Raw genomic sequence first — 18,034 nt, 5'->3', positions numbered from 1 at the left:
CATATGTTTCAATGGGCTCAAAGAATCATTTGGAGCATCGGCTTTTTCTAACAGAAGGATATTCCACATTGTTGCAGGTGTGTGATTGCAGCTATGGGTGGATGCAGCCTCCATTTCTGAATAAAGATTTGCAAAGATTGTTTAACATTTATATGGTGGCAGCAGATAGCATCTACAGGCCATCCAGGTCAGAGTCCCAGTGTGCTGGGCGCTGTCCAAATATATAGTAAATGACAGTGCCTGTTCAATTAACCTTCATGGAACCTAGAGGGAGGGGAACAGGTTGCAGGAGGGAAGAGTTTGGAGAATGCACCAGGAAGTCAGTCTGTGTGCACATGGCTGGAATGCTAGCTGCATCTGCAGCATGTCTGTAAATAGGTATCAATGAAGAGCCAGTTTAGTTTTTTAAGCATGGAGTCTTCTCAGGTTATTACCAGGCTTGTGGGTACATGCAACACGTGTCCCTGCTGCATTCCAGCATTGAGCATGTGCTTCTTGGGCTTAGTGAGGTATTTTCCAACCTCTGTTTGGCTTTTTTGGGTGCACTCCTGGCAATGTGCGTTCATGACATGTATCTCAAACCCACTGGAATCTATGTATTGAAATTTTCCCCTGGTCAGTTACCATGTGTAATTGACATGATGTATAGCTCAGTTTGATATTGAACAGAACCCTGGTGCTGTCTGAGATCTACCTTTTTTTAAGCTTTGTTCAGATGGAAAATTAAATGGTTTTTGAAATAATAAATGTCTACCCTGGAGAGAAATACTTGACTTCTCTGTCGGGGTAGCAATGCTGAACTCCTGTCGAGCAAGGAGTAATTAAAGTAATTGAAAAGTTTGTGTTACTTTTTGAGCCAATTTCTCTTGCCTCATGTAGTGTCACAAACGCACTGGGTTCTGGCAAAGCCACCCTTGCTCTCAGACAGGGTGACAAGTCTTGCTTTAGAAACACCACACAATTGAAACCAGCGGCCTGGTTCTCCACAGCTTTGCACCTTGTACAATCACTGCTGGGCTAGGTTAGTGCGAAGTGGGAGAGCCACTCAGTCTGCGCAGATATAAATGACCACACCAAGTGCAAGGCAGGAGAGAATTAGGTCCCAGGTCTTTGGTTAGCCTTGGGCAACCAGTTAAGGAACATCTGGAGTCAGACAAATGGCTCTGTGAAATATGGACCTTAGCACCTGCCCCAGCCATATCCTGCTCGACTTATTCATGTTAAACTCACTGAGTTTACCACTGACCTCACTGAATGAATGGAAGGAGAAGGGCAACCAGGAGTTGGCTCTTTTTCTGTTCCATGCATGTCTCCTTGCAGACAAACAGCAGTTTGACCGCTCTCACACCTGTAAAGGGAGAGCTGGACCCTGTTCCCCCTTACGATTCATCCCTCTTTCCCGCTAGGTTATGGATGAAGAGTCTTTCACGCCAGTTGATGATGTGAGATGCCAAAATAGCACAGTGGAGTTTTCAGAGCCAAGCTAGAACCAGGCAGTCAGGGTCAGACCTGAATGTGAAACTCATTCTCACAGGGTGGCTGGCCTGAAATTAGTCCCTGTGCCAGAGCGGGGGCTCCCAGCTGAGCCAACGAATGGGATGGAGGACCGCATCTGGGCTCTAAAGAGCCAGAGGGAGTTCAGTGATGGCAGAGCTAGGAGGGAGAACTGCAGAGTGAAGCTGAAGGGGGTGAAGCTCTCCTGCTGTGGGCCTTGGAGAAGGGAGATGAGGCTGGGTAAGGAGAACCTAGCTGAAGGTTTTGTTCTTCCTTTGGGAGGCCTCGCATCTTGTCCCCCTGCTCAGACACAAGAAAGGGATGGCACCTCAGGAACGGCGGGGGGCGGGGGGGGCGGAGAGATGTGTTTTTGTGATTGTGTTTGGAACTCTGTGCTCCCAAAGGAACCAGCCCCTAGGAAGGGCTGTGAGTAGGTGAACAACACTGTGTGGAGTTTTGTTTAAGGAGCCCTGAAGAAGGGGCAGGGCTCTGCAGAGGGCAGCCCTGGCTACAAGGGGCCGCTTGGGTGATGGCCACGCCATATTGCACTCACCAGTAGAGTAGGGTGGGGTATGCTGCCAGGAAATCATTTTTATCCTGTAGGGTTTTTCTAACCATCACCAAACTTCTAGCTCAGGGCCTGGATTTGGCCATGTTCAGCTCATGCTGGAACAAATGCCCCCTGAGCAAGCAGCCTGTGTGCAGGGGCTCTCTGGGTGGACCAGGGCCCTGGAATCCTATCTCCCAAGCTATGGAGCAACCGTGTGGCCATTACCACAGCCCCTGTGCTGCAGCTCTGTGCCCGGGACTGGCCAGTGAATCACAGACCCCTGGCCATGCTCTTGTTCTTCTTCCATGAGCCCCTCGAGTCTGGCAGGGAAAGGGCTGCTGCAGAACACTGAACCCTGGTGGTCGGGAAGCATGGAATCTCCTAGGTGGCATCTTGGACACTGTTTCCCCACGTACAAAGGAGCCAGGGTAAATCACCCAGATTTAGAAAGGTTTCAGAATAGCAGGCGGGTTAGTCTGTATTCGCAAAAACACAAGTACTCCTTTTCTTTTTGCAGATTTAGAACCTTTCTCACCCATTTGATGGCATTTTCCCCAGCCAAAGAGGTTGTATCAGACAGGATCACTTTGTAAAGCCTCGTTAACAGACAAATGCATTACAGGGGCCCAAGGACTGGAAGTTGAAGGTAGATACATTTAAACTGGAAATCAGATGCAAAATTTAACAGTGAGGGTAATTAACCATTGGAACAACTTACCCAGGGAGGCAGCGGGGGATTCTTCACAACTTTAACTCATAAATCGATTGAAGACTGAAAAGCTCTGCTCTAGCTCAATCAGAAGCTATTGGGCTGGATGCAGGAATCACTAGCTGAAATTCTCTGGCTTGTTTGAAGCCAGAGGTCAGATTAGAAGATCACAGATTAGAAGATCACAGATTAGAGGTCTTTTCTGGCCTTGGGTTCTATGAAAACCATAGGAAGATAAAAGGAAGGAGACAATCAAAAGGAAAAATCAGACATTTCAACATCTCTCTCGTACCTGGTCACCTTGTGGACTTTCACAAGTGGCAGTCAGGGTTTTCTTTTCTTTTTTTTTTTAAACATAATAAATGCAAATAAAATGAAGGTTTGACATGTGTTTTTTTTTTTAAAAGCTCTCAAATAATTACAGCACTCAGAGTGAACAGGCTCTTCACACTTGATTAGCTAATATGTATTACGACTCCATTAAAACACGGTGGCACTTCTGCCATTTTCCGTATTTCGAAACATTCAAAAGAAGGGGGGTCATGTCATCGGCACTAATTGCCAGAAAAACAGAAATGAACCTCCTAAAAGGAAATCATTTTATAGCCGTAATTTGATTAATTAGGAAAGCTCATTGTTTCCATTTTAGGCAGGCAGTAAAACCCAAGTAAAGTTAATATTTATTAATCTTAATGCACAGGCCAGATAATTACATCTCCTAGTCCAGCTGCAATGCCAAGTCCCTCTTGCGGGATGTTTGCGCACCCTTTGGGTAAACAGGAAAGAGAGGAGAGTTCACCGCTAATTAGAAAGACACCGGTCCCTTCCCAATGGGCTGCTGATTTTAATCTCATGCGCAGAACGATATGCAAATGAACTGGGGCAGGGGAGCAGGAGGTTCACAGCTAATTATCATTTCACAATGAGCAGGAAATAGGAGTGGGTGAACAGATAGGGAAGAAATGGTGGCACACATGTGTACTGCTGCTTTGCTCATTTTCCATGCTGAAATCTTTTTAAGGAGATCCATTCTATTTACTCTCCCCGTCCTCTTGGCCGCCGGTTCAAATGGAGCTCCGAGGACGAGAGTGTTTGAAAGCAGATCCATGTAATGGCTCATTTGAAATGAGTCTGTAGTTTTCACAACTTTACCAGCTTCACCACAGCTAGCCCTAGTGGGATTCCTTGTTGACAGCTGTGATACAGGGGTCAGGGAAGAAATAGGCCATGGAGACAGAGCTATCCTCTCGCCTGGGTTTGATGCTCTTCCATGGGGGATGTCTGCATTGCCAGTGCCTGAGAGGCATGTGGCTGGACATGAGGACTTCAGTCTCCAAAAGGAAACGATACAGACAAGTTGCTTTATGAGGAGAGGAGGAAAATTAGCTGGAGTGAGAGCGTGTGGGGCTGCCTTTCTACCATCAGCTCATTATAAAGAACATGTTTCCACAGCCGCTTGGCGGCTACTGTTAATTTGAACCAAGATATTAAAACCTGTAATTGCCCCTATTTTAAATAAATCTCCACTGTCTGGATTATTGTATTTTTAATTAGTGTGGCTCCGTCTACTGTTTTTATCACGCTGATGGATTTGTTTTTGCTATATTTATTTATAATTCATTGATCTCCCTGACCCTGCTTTCTCCTGATGTCTGTGTTTGGGGCATACTCCAGCAAGCTAAACAGGAGCTTGCCCTGAGTAAACAGCCAGTGAAAGCTGTCAGGCCAGATCATTCCCTTGAGAGCTGTGTGGAGAGGACCCTGGAATATGTATATCCCCATCCCCTTGCAGACAGCAGCTCTGGGGCTTTGTTCTCCCTCCTCCCCAAAGCCATGAGGAGGGCTGCCAGTGGAGTGGCTAGGCTGAATAATCCTGCACCACCACCCATTACGCCCAGTGCAAACACAAGAAGAAAATTCATTTACTATAATTTTCCTGAGTAGCCCCTACTGTGCTGGGGAAACCCCTTAAAGTGGGCTCTCCTTGGTAGGCATTGAGCCTTCATCCATATCCCCTGAGGTCCAGAGATCTGTGTGATCCATAGGCAGGACTCTGAATCTCCTACATGGTGGGGAGACTCACAGACTCATTGACTTTAAAACCAAAGGGGACCATTGTGATCATCTAGTCTGACCTCCTACACATCCACAGGCCACAGAACCTCACCCACCGACTGCTGTAACAGACACCTAACCTCTGGCTGAGTGACTAACATCCTCAAATCATGGTTTAAAGACTTCAAGTTACAGAGAATCCACCATTCACACTAGTGTAAACCTGCAAGTGACCCATGCTGCAGAGAAACCCCCCCAGAGCCTCGGCCAGTCTGACCCTGGGGAAAATTCCTTCCCAACTCGTAACATGGTGATCAGTTAGACCCTGAGCATGTATGCAGGATCCACCAGCCAGACACCTGGGAAAGAACTGTAGTAAGAACCTTCCCCATCTAGTGTCCTTTCACCGGCCGTTGGAGATATTTGCTGCTAGCGGTCACAGATCAGCTATATGCCAGTGTAGGCAGTCCCATCTCATCACTGACCCACTCCTCCAACAGAAGAATGCAGAGGAATTTCCTTCTTTGGATTGAAAGAGATGAAGTTCTATTTGATTTGCTTGCTTTTACTCTGAGTTAGCAGCTGGAAAAACACAAAAACATGAATAGCGCAGGAGGCAGAATTCAAAAAATGTGGACTGGCATAAAGCACGACCACAACCAGCCCACAGTTTATTGATCATACAAGTGATGAGACTGAACCATTACCCCAGATCCAAAGAGCCCCCAAATCTGCGGAAGTTCAGATCCACATCCAGATTCCTATCTCTCTAGTGGACAAAACCAAACCTGTATTGCCTTAGGAAGCCTAGGCGGGGATCAGGATCGGATTTTGTTGGTTGGGACCAGTGTCTCTATTACATGCCATCATATGACTGATCCTCTGCTAGTTTATAAGAAACAAGTAACATTTTTGATGAGACACCAGTGTGAGAATCAAAGTCAGACATGGAATATAACCACACAACACTGACAAACAACAGAAAACATCTTTGCAAGAGATCTAAACAATTAAGATTTCCTTTTGTAACTTACATTTTAAATTGGCAAGCCAAGTTAGATGCTCCAAGAAACAATTCAGTATCATGGGATGCCAGAAAGTTAGCCAGAGCTTACTTAGATTGTAAACTCGTTCGGACAAGGATGGTCTTTCTTTGTGTTTGTACAGCGCCTCACAGAATGAGGTCCTGATCCAAGATTGTGACTACTTGGGAATGCAAATAGTAACTAAGAGCAATAATAGCCTAGCTAGGTGCTGACTACTACTAGGAAAACGATGTGCTAAAATCGCTCGACATTTTCCTGGTTGTATAGTTCAGGAGCCTGAGGAACGGATTAGATGCTCTAGGAATTATTTTGGGAACATTCTCTGGCTTGTGTGATACCGGAGGTCAGACTGGATGATCACAACGGTCCCTTCTCAGAGGGTTTGCCATGTTAGTCTGGATCTGTAAAAGCGGCAAAGAGTCCTGTGGCACGTTATAGACTAACCGATGTATTGGATGCATCTGAAGAAGTGGGTATTCACCCATGAGAGCTTATGCTTCAATACGTCTGTTAGTCTATAAGGTGCCACAGGGCTCTTTGCCGCTTTAACGGTCCCTTGTAGCTTTGGAATCCATAAAATCTATGAGACCTTCATTGTTATGAGACAGCCCTCAGGTTGCCCTTGTTGGCCACAATAACAATGTGTGGCCACAATATACACGTACGATCTGTGTCTATTAGCAAAGGGTTATTTTCTCCTGCAGTGTGAAACAGGGCATTGCATTGCTGAGAGACTATGGCATGGGTTGAGTAATGTTATGATGGCAGAGCATTAGTAGGGTGGCCTTTGTTACAGGAACTTCAGCATGTACTAAGTGGTGGAGGTGTAACAGCAAAACCTCACCGGCTGATTATAGTGGTGTAATGAAGTCAGAGCGTGGCAGAGTCTAAGTAACATTAACTGCCCAAGAAGTGTAATAACATCTTTGAAACTGTGGGGTATATTTTGTATGAAAATAGAAATTATACAATAAACAGGGCTAACACTCAGAGAGCATATTTCTTTTTAATATGACATCTCCTCTAATAGCCAGCTGAAATGCTCAGTTTGAGTTCAGAATTTTAAAGGCATTTCATCGTTATGCTTAATTGTCTACAAACAATATTTATTATTAAGCACCTCTCCCAAAGTGCTTCATGCTGCACAAGACACAAAAATAAGTCCTGTTCTGGGGCGCTTGTGAGAAAGTGGGCATTTTACACACTAAATATATAAGGTTTTCTGTCAAACTAACATAATGCTACAAGGCTTTCTTGAAACTCTTCTGTGATGGCAGAGGGATGTATCAGTGTTCTGTAGAACAAATTGGCATTCTATGGTTGTCCATAGCAACCCCACTGCATTAGACACTTTTAGTTTGACAAGTGTTAAGTGGGTTTGAAATTCTGTGTCTTATTGATTCTCCCTAAGAGAAAACACACAGATTGGTACAAACCGCCTTCCCGAATGCATTCCCTGTTACGATCCTTGACTCAGGAAGGTTCATTGTCAGTCAATTTAAAAAAATGGAGAAATATATAAAAGTCGTGGTCTGGCTGCAGATAATTTGCCAACAGAAAACAGGGCTAAATGAGTCCCATAAATTGTTTGCAATGTATGGCAGGATCGGCTCTGCTCATGAGGGACTCAGTAAAGCCAGAACTGAGCACTCTGACCTTGATCCAGCAAACCACTTAAGCATATGATTAACTTTAAGCACATGCATAGTCTTATTCAAGCTAATGGGCGTCAAGTTAAACGTGTATTTAAGTGCTTTGCTGGACTGGGGCCATAGTTCTCAGAATGTCAAAAGGTCAATCTCTTTTGTAAGCCAAAAAAATGGGTTTAAATAAATATTTATATAGTGGCACAAAAGCAAGGAGCAGAGGCTGGAATATATCAGGCCCTCAGTTACTACAGTGATGGGTGCAGCAGAAAGAAAGAAAGAAAGAAAGAATAGCGGGTGTCAATGGTAAAGAATCACAGAAAGCAACTTTCTTCGGACACTGAACAAGGAACTTTCTCAGCATAAGGAAAGCAGCATTAAAGCCCCTCTCTCCTTCACTGCAGAGCTTGTCTTGAGTCTTCTCCAGCGGTGTTGGTTCTCGCTTCACTCCTTGCTGCTGATTTAAATCAACAGTACACCTTCTGCATGGAAAGAGGGGTGGATGGTCTTGTTCCGGCACCGGGCTGGAATTTGAGAGAGCTGGCTTCAGTTCCTGGCTCACCACAAACTGTGTTAGGCATTTACTCTCTGCGCTTCAGCTCCTCTCTGTGGCAATGGCAAGAACTGTCCCTCCGTTGAAGTGAGCTGTAGCTCCTGAAAGCTTATGCTCAGATAAATGTGCCACAAGTCCTCCTTTTCTTTTTGCGAATACAGACTAACACGGCTGTTACTCTGAAATCTATCTAGACTGTAAACTCTTTGGGACAGGATCTGTCTCTGAGGGGGCAAATACAGCACCTAGCACAATGAGACCCTGATCTAGACTGGGGTCTCTAGGCCCTACTGCAGTATAAATAACAGCACAAGGCAGACAATAAAAAAACACTTGTGGCAAGTTTATGATGCTTCGTAGGATCTCTGGAGGCAACTTTGGTAAGGAGCCGACGGATTGAGTGAGCAATAGAGACTGAACTGCTGCCGGTCATCCCCTGTTGTGGTCCCTCCAGGACAGGGTGGGGGAAATGTTTACTGGCTACTCTGTGGCCGCAGAACCCACTTTGGTCTACAAGTTCGTCAGGCGGGCACCTCCCACCTGCATGAGATCTCCAGGACGATAGCCACCCTGAACCAGAGCAGTGGCCCATCTCATCCTGTGCTGTAAGCAGGGTCGGTCCTAGCCCAAATGGCGCCCCAGGCAAGGAGTGTCTTCGGCGCCTCCCCCATTTGTTAAACCTTTGAATATCTTGTTTTTTATGCATTTGTCGCCCATTTCACAACTTTGTCATACTATTTACATGTGTGATTTAGCCCTGTCATATAAGGTGATAAATTTGCACGCTAGGTTCTATAAATCTGTTTTTATAACCCACTGACTGACTGGTGACGCCCTGACCCTAATATACTCGCAAGGGCATGGCTGACAACATCTAGGAGGTCCAAGGGAAAATGTAGCTCTCAGAAAGTTTGGAGATTTTATAAAGATCCACAACATTCTAGGAGGTTAGTGAAAATGAATCCATATATGGAATACCTGAAACGTGTTACTTCAAATGTTCTATTTTCCCCCTTTGTTGCTAATGACAAAAACAGCACCCCAGGCCCTGCACCCCACCAAGCCCGGCACCCCGGGTGGTCGCCTGGATCACTTGCCTCCAAATCTGGCCGTGGCTGTAGGGATTGGAAGTAGGGGGAAAGAGTGTTGTTGGCTGGACCGTAAAGTGGTGATATCAGCACGACTTGCTTGCAGGGTCCCACGGGTACATTTCCAGTTACGCTTTGGGTTGTGTATTTCCTTTTCCGCTAAACAGGGAACATTTTTATTCTGCAAACACTTCGGGCTGGCTGCTCTGTATCATCCCTCTCAAGTTGCATGGGGAAGGCTAGGCCACGATTAAGGCCCCTGAGCTGGGAGCACTTCCGTGGTCAACAAGTAGATTGACACTGGGCCGCTGATAGGGCTGACTCACAAAGCCCAGCCCAGCCCTGACTCTCTCCCCGCATAACCCAATGGCAAACGTGCGTGGGTGTGACATTCTGCAGGGCCATGTAAATCAGGGCAGCATTTTGCCTGGAACCTTCTTGAGAGCTTCTCAAGAGCCTAGAAATCAGTGACCACACTCAGCAGGTCCATCCGGAACCTACCCCTAGAACGCAGTTATGGAACAGCCTCGCCTACAGAGGAAGTTCCTTCCAAGTTGCCCTGCCAGTTATGGGTTGGTCTGTCTCTCTAGGGAGGTACATGATTTTAATGGCTATCCTCCGCTAATCTCTGTGCTGGTACTATCTGCTCCTGCCATTTACAGTCATAAAACACTAAGCAAGAAATTGGCAAGTCAGAGCAACTGTTAGAATCTGCTCACGTTGTGGGGGGAAAAAACCCTGGTGTGCTGAGACCAGCATTCCCCCCTCGTTCCTTACTGCTGTGTCCCCCCAGCTCTCCTGCTTACTGTCCCCTTCCTTTCTCCCCACCTAAATCCACACTTAACTGAAGGCCTAAATGAGGCCACTCTAAATGAGGAAGACTTCTAGTTGAGTCAGTGAAAGCTGCCCTCGTCCCGTGAGCCATTCACTGGCGACCGCTCTATATTTGTCTTTTTATTGTGTGTTCCCATCATGTATGGTGGCTGATGGGGAGAGGAAGAAAAAGGGCTGGCTGGTTTCGAAGCCAGCGGAGAAACACTCGGCAGGATGCCAGGTCCAGGTGCTATTTCTGTTCCTGGATCTTCACATAGCGGGGGAGTTTGCTGCTGTGCTTGTCTGGGGACACCAGGGCCAAGGGGTCTTCGAGCTTTGAAGGTCGCTGGGGAAGGGGGAGCTGGCTGCAGGATTTTGTGCCGCTACATTGTCGCCTCATCAATTTCAGCCTGTCCAGGCAGAGAGATGGCCCCACCTCCTCCCCATTTGTATGCTCTCCTGGGGAGGAGGCTTTCCTAGTGGGAGGGGGAGCCTGAGCCTGAAGGGGCATCCCTGTGCCGGGGGGAAGGTGCTGTTTGCCCTCTCGCTCCATGCCCATCACTGCCAGGCCGTGCTTCACGTAGCTGCGGAAGAGGAGGGAGAAGTTTTCCAGGAAAGGCTCCAAGTCCACATCGGGGCATTTCTTCTTGTATTCGTACAGCTCCTCCAGACCCTCCCTAGCGTTCTCCTTGGAGCCAATCTTTTTAAAGATGCCTGCTAACATGTCATTGACTTTGCCCTTTGCAGACTTGTCAGCCACATGAGAGACCCCCTGACCGGCATCTGTATTGGTCTCTTTGGCAGCCTGCATGGTGGAGAGCCTCGTTGCCCGGCAGAGGTGAGCCTCCAGCTCTGACTCCCCCTTGTTCTCTATCATGGTGAGGTGGTCCAGAATCCCAGGCCCCGTCAGCCTGCTCAAGGAGTGCAGTAGAGTTTTCAGAGCTATCTGGGGGAACTGGCTTGTGCACTGCTTTAGTTTCTCGTGGGGGAGCGCCTTCATGAAGAGGTGGATGTCCAGTAGGATCTGGTCCAGGTTGACAGTGCCGATTGTTCGGGGGAGAAGCTGCGTGATTCTCCACAGACACTTGGCCACCAGCTCGGGGAACTTGTGGGGGCTGGCTGCAGCCGTCAGGCTATCCTGGAGCAGGGCGAGCAAGGCACTAAAGATTCTGGTCTGGTCAGACTGCTCCAGCACCTTTTTCATTAGGAGATTGATGGACTGGATGACATCTTGACCTTCCTCCAGGTCCACCACCAGGGAATCCAGCATCAAGGTGATGAGACTGTGGAGCAGGTCCTTCAAAACCCCTGTGGAGGCCTCCTGGGCCAGGCTCTCTGTCTGGAACAGCAGCATCATGTTGCGAATGATGCAGCCATACAGCTGAATGACTTGGTCCTTCCCCAGTTTCTCCTCCCCCACCTGCAGCCTGTGGATGTACCGGAGCTGCCGTGAAGTGGCTATCAGGAACTGGTTGATGTGGCCAGACATGGCTTCTGCCTTGTCCTCCTGCTTCAGGATCTCATCGATCTGTGCCAGAGCCTGGATGATGGTGTCGACGTCGCCACTGGCCACATGGTGGATAATGAAGTTGATGGTGGAGGCAACGTTGCTATGCATGCCATTAGGGTGCAGGGAGACAGCATTGGGCTGGGGTTCAGGAATTGCGCCTGGCTGAGTGATGCCATCCGGTTTGGGACTCTTGCACTGGAGAGAGTCATGCACATTCTCAGGCTCCTCTATGTCCATCTGGAATGCCTGGGGAGCTGCCTGCCCCATCTCCATGTCTTCTCCCGTGCTGTGGGCGTGACTGGGTTTGGAGGGCATGCCCTCTGCTGTTCCCATGCTGTCATTAGCACTTGCGCTTAGCGCATGTGGCGGTCTCTCCATGGCCTGTTTGACCGGAGAAGCAGCTGACCTGGTGGCTGCCTGTTCCATGCTCTCTTCTAGCATCCTCATGTGTTTCTCTGAAAGGCTCCCAATCAGCTTGAGCACCCCTTCCCCATGCACATGGTGAGCGGTCACAATGCTGTTTAAGGCAGCACTGCGGATGGCATTGTTTTGGTCTCCAATGAAGGCAGATATCACCTTGAAGGCTTTGCCAGGGCTTGGCTGGCACACTTCCATGCCGTAGGCTTTGACTAAATATCCCAGCTCAGCGAGGCACCCTGCCTGCTGCTTGGCGTTCTTGGACCTGGTCCCTTCCATGATGAAGCTGAACATCTTCCTGGCTGGATAGACCAGGCAGACCCTCTTCAAAACAGCATGCACCTCCCTGAGGAGAACCTCTTTTGTCTCCCCCATCTTCATGACCAGGTAGGGGAGGAAAGATGTTGCCTCGTGCTCAGTCAGCTGGTATCTTTCCCGGCTCAGCAAGGTGAACAGCAGCTTGAGATACTCCAGGCTCTTCGTCAGAACCCAGGTGTTGGTGTCAAAGAACCGCAGGGTGAGCCACTTCAGGATCAGGTCCAGGCAGTTGATGAGGCCATCCTTCTCCCTCTCCAAGTGCTTGACCAGGATGGCCAACGCTTTGATGTGGTGCTGGAAGTTGGAGTGAAACATCTCCTCCTGCAGCCAGTTGGACACACAGCTGCACATCTGAGCCTTCAGCTGCTCCGCATACCTGTTGCTGGGGGTGGTGAAGTTCCACCTCAGCACCTTCCCCCCTCTCTCGTCCTTTGCCCTCTGCTCTTTCCCTTTGGGGACGGTGATAAAAATAGGACCCAGCTTGTTGCCACTGTCCTTCAGGCTGGCCTTTGTTTGCACCTTCCCCCCATCAGGCAAGCCTTTGACTTTCAGGGCAGCCGCTTCTGATGTGGCGTCTTTGGGTCCAGGCTTCCATTCCAGGGCACTGCTGGACACGGAGTCTCCAGCAGGGGCTGGGGAAGAAGAGGCTGATGCCAGGTGGGATGTGGCTGAGGCTGAGGCGAAGGCTGGGACGGCCGTGACCCTTGGCAGCCTGGAAGGCAACTTAACAGGAACAGTGGGCTTGGAGGTAGGGTTGGCTTTGGCTATCTCCAGCATGGCCACTACGTGGTCCTTGGTAGCCGGCTTCAGTTGGCGAGCGGCTTCGTCCATCACCTCAAATCCCAGGTGCATCAAGAAGAAGGGCATGGCTTCCTGGGCTGCCTTCTGCACATCACCATTGCAATCTCCCAGGCAGGCGTAGAGGTGAGGCACTCCCCGCAGCAGGTCTGAGGGGGCAGAACGGAGAGCAGGCAGCTTCTCAGCCAGCCAGCCCAGCAGTTCTTGCCTTTGGAAAGGATTTTCCTCTCTCAGCTCCTCAGAAGAGTCCTCCCCCTCCAGCCAGTCCTTCGTGCCGATCTGCTCGGCCCAGGCATTCACGGCCATAAGGGCTGAGGCTCGCACGCTGCTCTTGCTGTCCCTGAAGATGGTGACCAGGGGGATGCCCAGCTTCCTCACATGCTGCTTGATGCTCGGACCCATGGAGGTGGCCAGTCGCTGGAGGATTCTCAGGGTCTGCTGCACCAGGACTGTATTGGGGTCCTGGAGACAAGCCCTCAGGGCAGCTGGGAGGTCGCCCACGTTTGGCTGGATGAAGCTGGCGTCGCTGAGGATATCTGCCACCTCGTCCAGGCCCTCCTTCTGGATCCTCCAGCTCTTGTCCCGCAGCTTCAACATCAGCGCTGAGGTGATCCTGTCGCTGATATTCACAGTCTCAGTCCTTCCATGGTCCTGGGGCTTCCCTTCCTTCCCCTCATCCCCTCTCCCCCTACAGTGCTTGCAGCTGCCCCGGGTGGGAGCAGGTGGGCTCTGGCCTTTCATCTTCTCCAGCTCGGCATCTATCTGGGAGAGAAGGGGCAGCGTCTCGCTCTCGAAGAACGCTCTCAGAGGGGCGCCCACGTACAGAGAAATGGTCCCCAGCAGGACAAAGGCAGAGGCCCGTACATCTGGGTGAACAGCAGCAAAAGCAGCCTTTACGGTACTGACCAAGGCCTTCACCTCCATCCCAGTGAAGCCAAACTCTGTAATGGCGTTCGCCAGCCACTTCAGGGCTTCTGCCTGGGTCCTGGGCTGGGTCTGCGAGAAAGCCAATGACGTGACCTTGTCAGCAGTCCATGGCAGCGCACAGGCCTCTGCTATTGCTGTCAGGGCTCCTTTCACGTCGCTGCTGCAGATCACGTCGCCCACCTTCCCCACCAGGCTGGCCAAGACGACCTGAGCTGACGTTCTGGAAAAGTTTCCCTTCTGGGCAATCAGGGTGATGATGTGAAGCTTTTTCTGCACCACCGGGAGTTTGGTTTCCTCCCAGCCACGATCCTTCTCCAGCAGCCTCACCAGGGCCTGGCAGGGCATTTTGCTCTTCTCTATTTCTTCCACAGCCTTCTGAAATGCCTCCAGGCCGGAAAACCTCTCCTTCCAGTTGCGGCTGGCTAGCTGCCGAATGCAGGAGGCCGGAAGGACAGCTGCAACCACTTTCTCACACGATTCTTCTGAGAGCTCAAGTTCAGACATGTTGCTTGGCACTGACTTTTGTTTGCTTTGGGCGCCAGAACCTTCTGCACCATCGGTTCTCAGGTGGGTGACCAGGCTGGGTGACAAGAGCTTCCAAATGAGCTGCAGAGGGTCTTCCCGATGTCCTTGCCCCCTGCAGCAGCTGGAGGAGCTGCTGATGTTCCAGCCGCAGCGTCGGATTCCTGGTGATCATCTGCTGCTCTTGCTTGTGAGTTCTGATGCGCTCGGTCTGACGGCTGCAGGTCATTGTGACGTCATCCACCCATGTTTAGTCCAGAGAAGAGAAGGCCAAGGGTGGGGACATGGTAACAGTCTTCAAATATGTAAGAAACTGTTCTAAAGAGGATGGCGATCAACCATACTCCATGTCCACTGAGGTAAGATAAGGAGGAATCGGCTTAGTTTGCAGCAAGGGAGATTTAGGTTAGAAATTAGGAAAAGCTTTCTGATGATAGGGTAATGAAGTCCTGGAACTGGTGACCTATGGAGACTGTGGAATCCCCATAGAGAGGGCTGACCAGGAAGAAAAGCAGAGCTATGCTACTTGCTTGACAAGGGAAGCCTGGTTCTCGCTGAGATCTTAGGATAGCATGCTCTCGGAGCAAACCCATTTGGTGGTCTGGGATGTCTAGGCCCAGGGAAACTGACAGAAAGGGACTAGCTGCCCAAAGACAAGCCCAGAGCAGATGAGCGAAGGTCCTCCTGACACACCTGCAGATGAGCCTGGTTCTGAAGTTCACCGTTTCTCTTTTTGTTCTGGACTCGGACCAACCCCAAATCTGTGAGGGATGATGCAACCACAATGGGGTGAGTTGTGCCCAGACAAACCGCAAGGAGACACCACCTCAACAACCCAGCTAAGCCATCCCTGGAGGTTTTTATGAACAATTTAGACAAACACCTGTCAGAGATGGTGGAGGAGATTTAGTTGGTCCTGTTTCAGTGAAAGGGGATGGACTGGATGACCTCTTGAGGTCCCTTCCAGCCCGACATTTCTATGTTTCTATGATTCTATAAGACATAAGCACTTAAAGTCGGTCAGATCAGAGAGACTCTCAGCCCTTGAGAGACTTTCTCGGGCTAATAGAGGGCAGTTGCACACAGCAATGGAGAGCTGCTAGGTGTGCTTGCCAAGATGAACAATCAGGAAAAGGCATTTCAAAACTTTGTGGGGTTTTAAAGGTCGGGGGGAGGGGTGGGATTCCGGTCTCCATTAAGCAGCAGAGTTCACACTTATGACCAGAGCAGTCGGTGAGGGGCATTGTGGGATAGCTTCTGGAGGACTGTTAGGTCGACATAGCTAACTCATTGTCTATACCCATGCTGTGTTGACCTCAGTACATGGACCATGGCTCAGTGCCACTCGGGGAGGTGGCGTTACGATGTCGGCATCCTGGAGAGCTCTCATTGCGGGGAGACAGATTTCGCGTAGACACAAGTGCAACGAGGTTGATGCGTGGTGGCTTACATCGCCCTCACTTTGTAGTGTCCGTAGTGAATCAGACGCAGAAGCCGGAGTAAAACGCAGGAATTCCCGGCTCTCTGTCCTGTGCTTACTCTGCTCGACGATGCTGTCTCTGTGGGGGTGGGAAGGAATTTCTCTCCAAGGCAAAGTTTTTACAGGGACCTTGTGGGAGTGTCACCTTCCCCTGTAACGCTAAGCTGGGGTCACCCATTAGGATCAGGTACAAACGGGGTGGGGGGTGGGGAAGGGGAAGGCCGATGCCGCCCTTCACTACGTTCCTATGATTATGCAATTGCAACTAACGCAATCTTAGTGGTGCAATGTCAAAGTGAGGTACGAACCCTCCTGCGCCTGGACAGGATTGTTTATGTACGTTGCCATGGAGGGAAAGTGGCAGTGGGTAGAGAACGCAGAACTGAAAGGACCAAGAAAGGGTAATCAAGCATGACGGCTTGCCCCTTGCCTAAAGAAAAGAGATAGGCCTCGGGGGAGGGGCGGGGGGGGAGAGAGGGTGATGGTCAATTCAAAAGCAGCAGCGGAGGTACAAAAACCGTCCGTGTTCAAACTGGAGAAAGACGGGAAAGTGATCGTTACCCATTAACAATCACTAATCAGTAGTCCTCTATTGCTCTAGAGGAACGAGACTTTGCACCTACCTCTATTCATCTGAAAATCCCACCTTCATAATGTTGCCTCCATAGGACCCCAGTCCTGTGAAGAATGCCTGTTCGCCTTGATTCTGAGATGGACCCGGAAATCCGGCTCCAAGCCCTGTTTTATGACAGAGCAGCACCTTTGTTTTTATCTTTTGTCCTGAAGAGGATTTAATTGCTGCTCGTCACCCGGGGTGAGCTCGTAGACTCTCTGCTTTTAATTCTGTGTGGTTGGTGGGTCCTGACATTCGACTCCCTTGTGCCAAAGTTGACGTAACGGCGACGGCTGCAGTGTTTGTTGTGAAGCCCTGACGAGGCCCTTTGGCAGGCAGGTGCTGGAGATATGCCACCAGCCAGAATTTAAAACGCACACTCAGTTTTTACTAAGCACTTACTCAGCTAGTCACCTTTGCCATTACCCGGGGTATTAACGAAGCAAACAAGACTTCATGACCTGGCCCAAAGTACTGCTGATAACCAAAACCGGCTGGATCGTAACCAGCATCTGTGCGCTGTATCTATCTCATTCAGTGACTCTAGTCCATCACTCTGCCCATCTGCTCTGGCCTCCTCTGTGCAGCCAAAGGCTGGGCATGAGCAGCACAAATTTCCCCCTCCCTCAAACAGCCCCCTCCTGCCCTGGAGGAACCATGTCTAGGGGTGCAGTGTCTCAGTGGCTCATTTAATCCTTGGCCTCTGTTCTAAGAATAGCACCCTTTGCGATGTGAGCACTCAGCTTGGGGACCCCGAAGGGGGCCACTGAACTATCCGAGGTGAACACCTGTTGGTCACTCCCAGCCTAGTTCAGATCTGAATTAATGCCTGAGGTCTGAAATGGTCGGGAGTAATAATTGTAAAACAGCAGCACTTAAAGGCTCTGGCCTTGGTCAGGGCCCTACTGTGCTAAGACACAGTGAGAGACAGTCCCTGGCCCATGAAAGTTACACAGTCTAAAGGGTCTGTTCCCTTTCCCGGTGCCAGGAAAAACACACACACACACACACAGTTTCAATTCAAGTATCTTGTCCTCTTTCCATGTGTTTCTTCAGTTTTCCAGCCCAAGACGTGACGAAGTCCCTTCAGAGCCTCTGTCTTACATCTACAGCTTGCTTTAGCAGAAACATCTGACTCCGTGGGGAGGAAAGGTCATTTTGTGCCCGCTCTGCAGCTAACAAGTTCTCTCGGTTGTTTTAAACGATCTTCCGTTGGCACGGCTTGCACTAAGCGCCCACCTGACGTCTTCTGACAGTGCTGTGCTGTGCGGGCCGGTGTCGCGGGTGGGAAGGCGCAGGCCGGGCTGAGGCGTGGGGGAGAGGGCAAGCCGGCGTGGGGACTCTGATGCTCTTTAAGAGACTCTTTAACGGGCTGCAATGCATGCTCCTCACCCCTCCGCTGGCTCGGCTGCACTGGCTGGTACGGAAGGGGATGTGGGACAGAGGGCAAACCCGTATCGCAACCTACCCCTCCTTACACATAAGACACCTTTTC

The 18,034-nt window shown here is 49.8% G+C and overlaps 1 pseudogene; it reads right to left on the bottom strand.

Moving 5' to 3' along the window:
* Positions 1–10,204: 10,204 nt before the first annotated feature.
* LOC140916848 (cytoskeleton-associated protein 5 pseudogene) lies at positions 10,205–14,428 on the bottom strand (annotated as a pseudogene).
* Between the last annotated feature and the right edge of the window lie 3,606 nt (positions 14,429–18,034).

The sequence above is a fragment of the Lepidochelys kempii genome, chromosome 9 (assembly GCF_965140285.1).
Source record: "Lepidochelys kempii isolate rLepKem1 chromosome 9, rLepKem1.hap1, whole genome shotgun sequence".
In the NCBI taxonomy this organism is placed as follows: domain Eukaryota; kingdom Metazoa; phylum Chordata; order Testudines; family Cheloniidae; genus Lepidochelys; species Lepidochelys kempii.
Note: the sequence above shows the minus strand (reverse complement) of the source record. Positions and strands in the feature narration are given on the sequence as shown.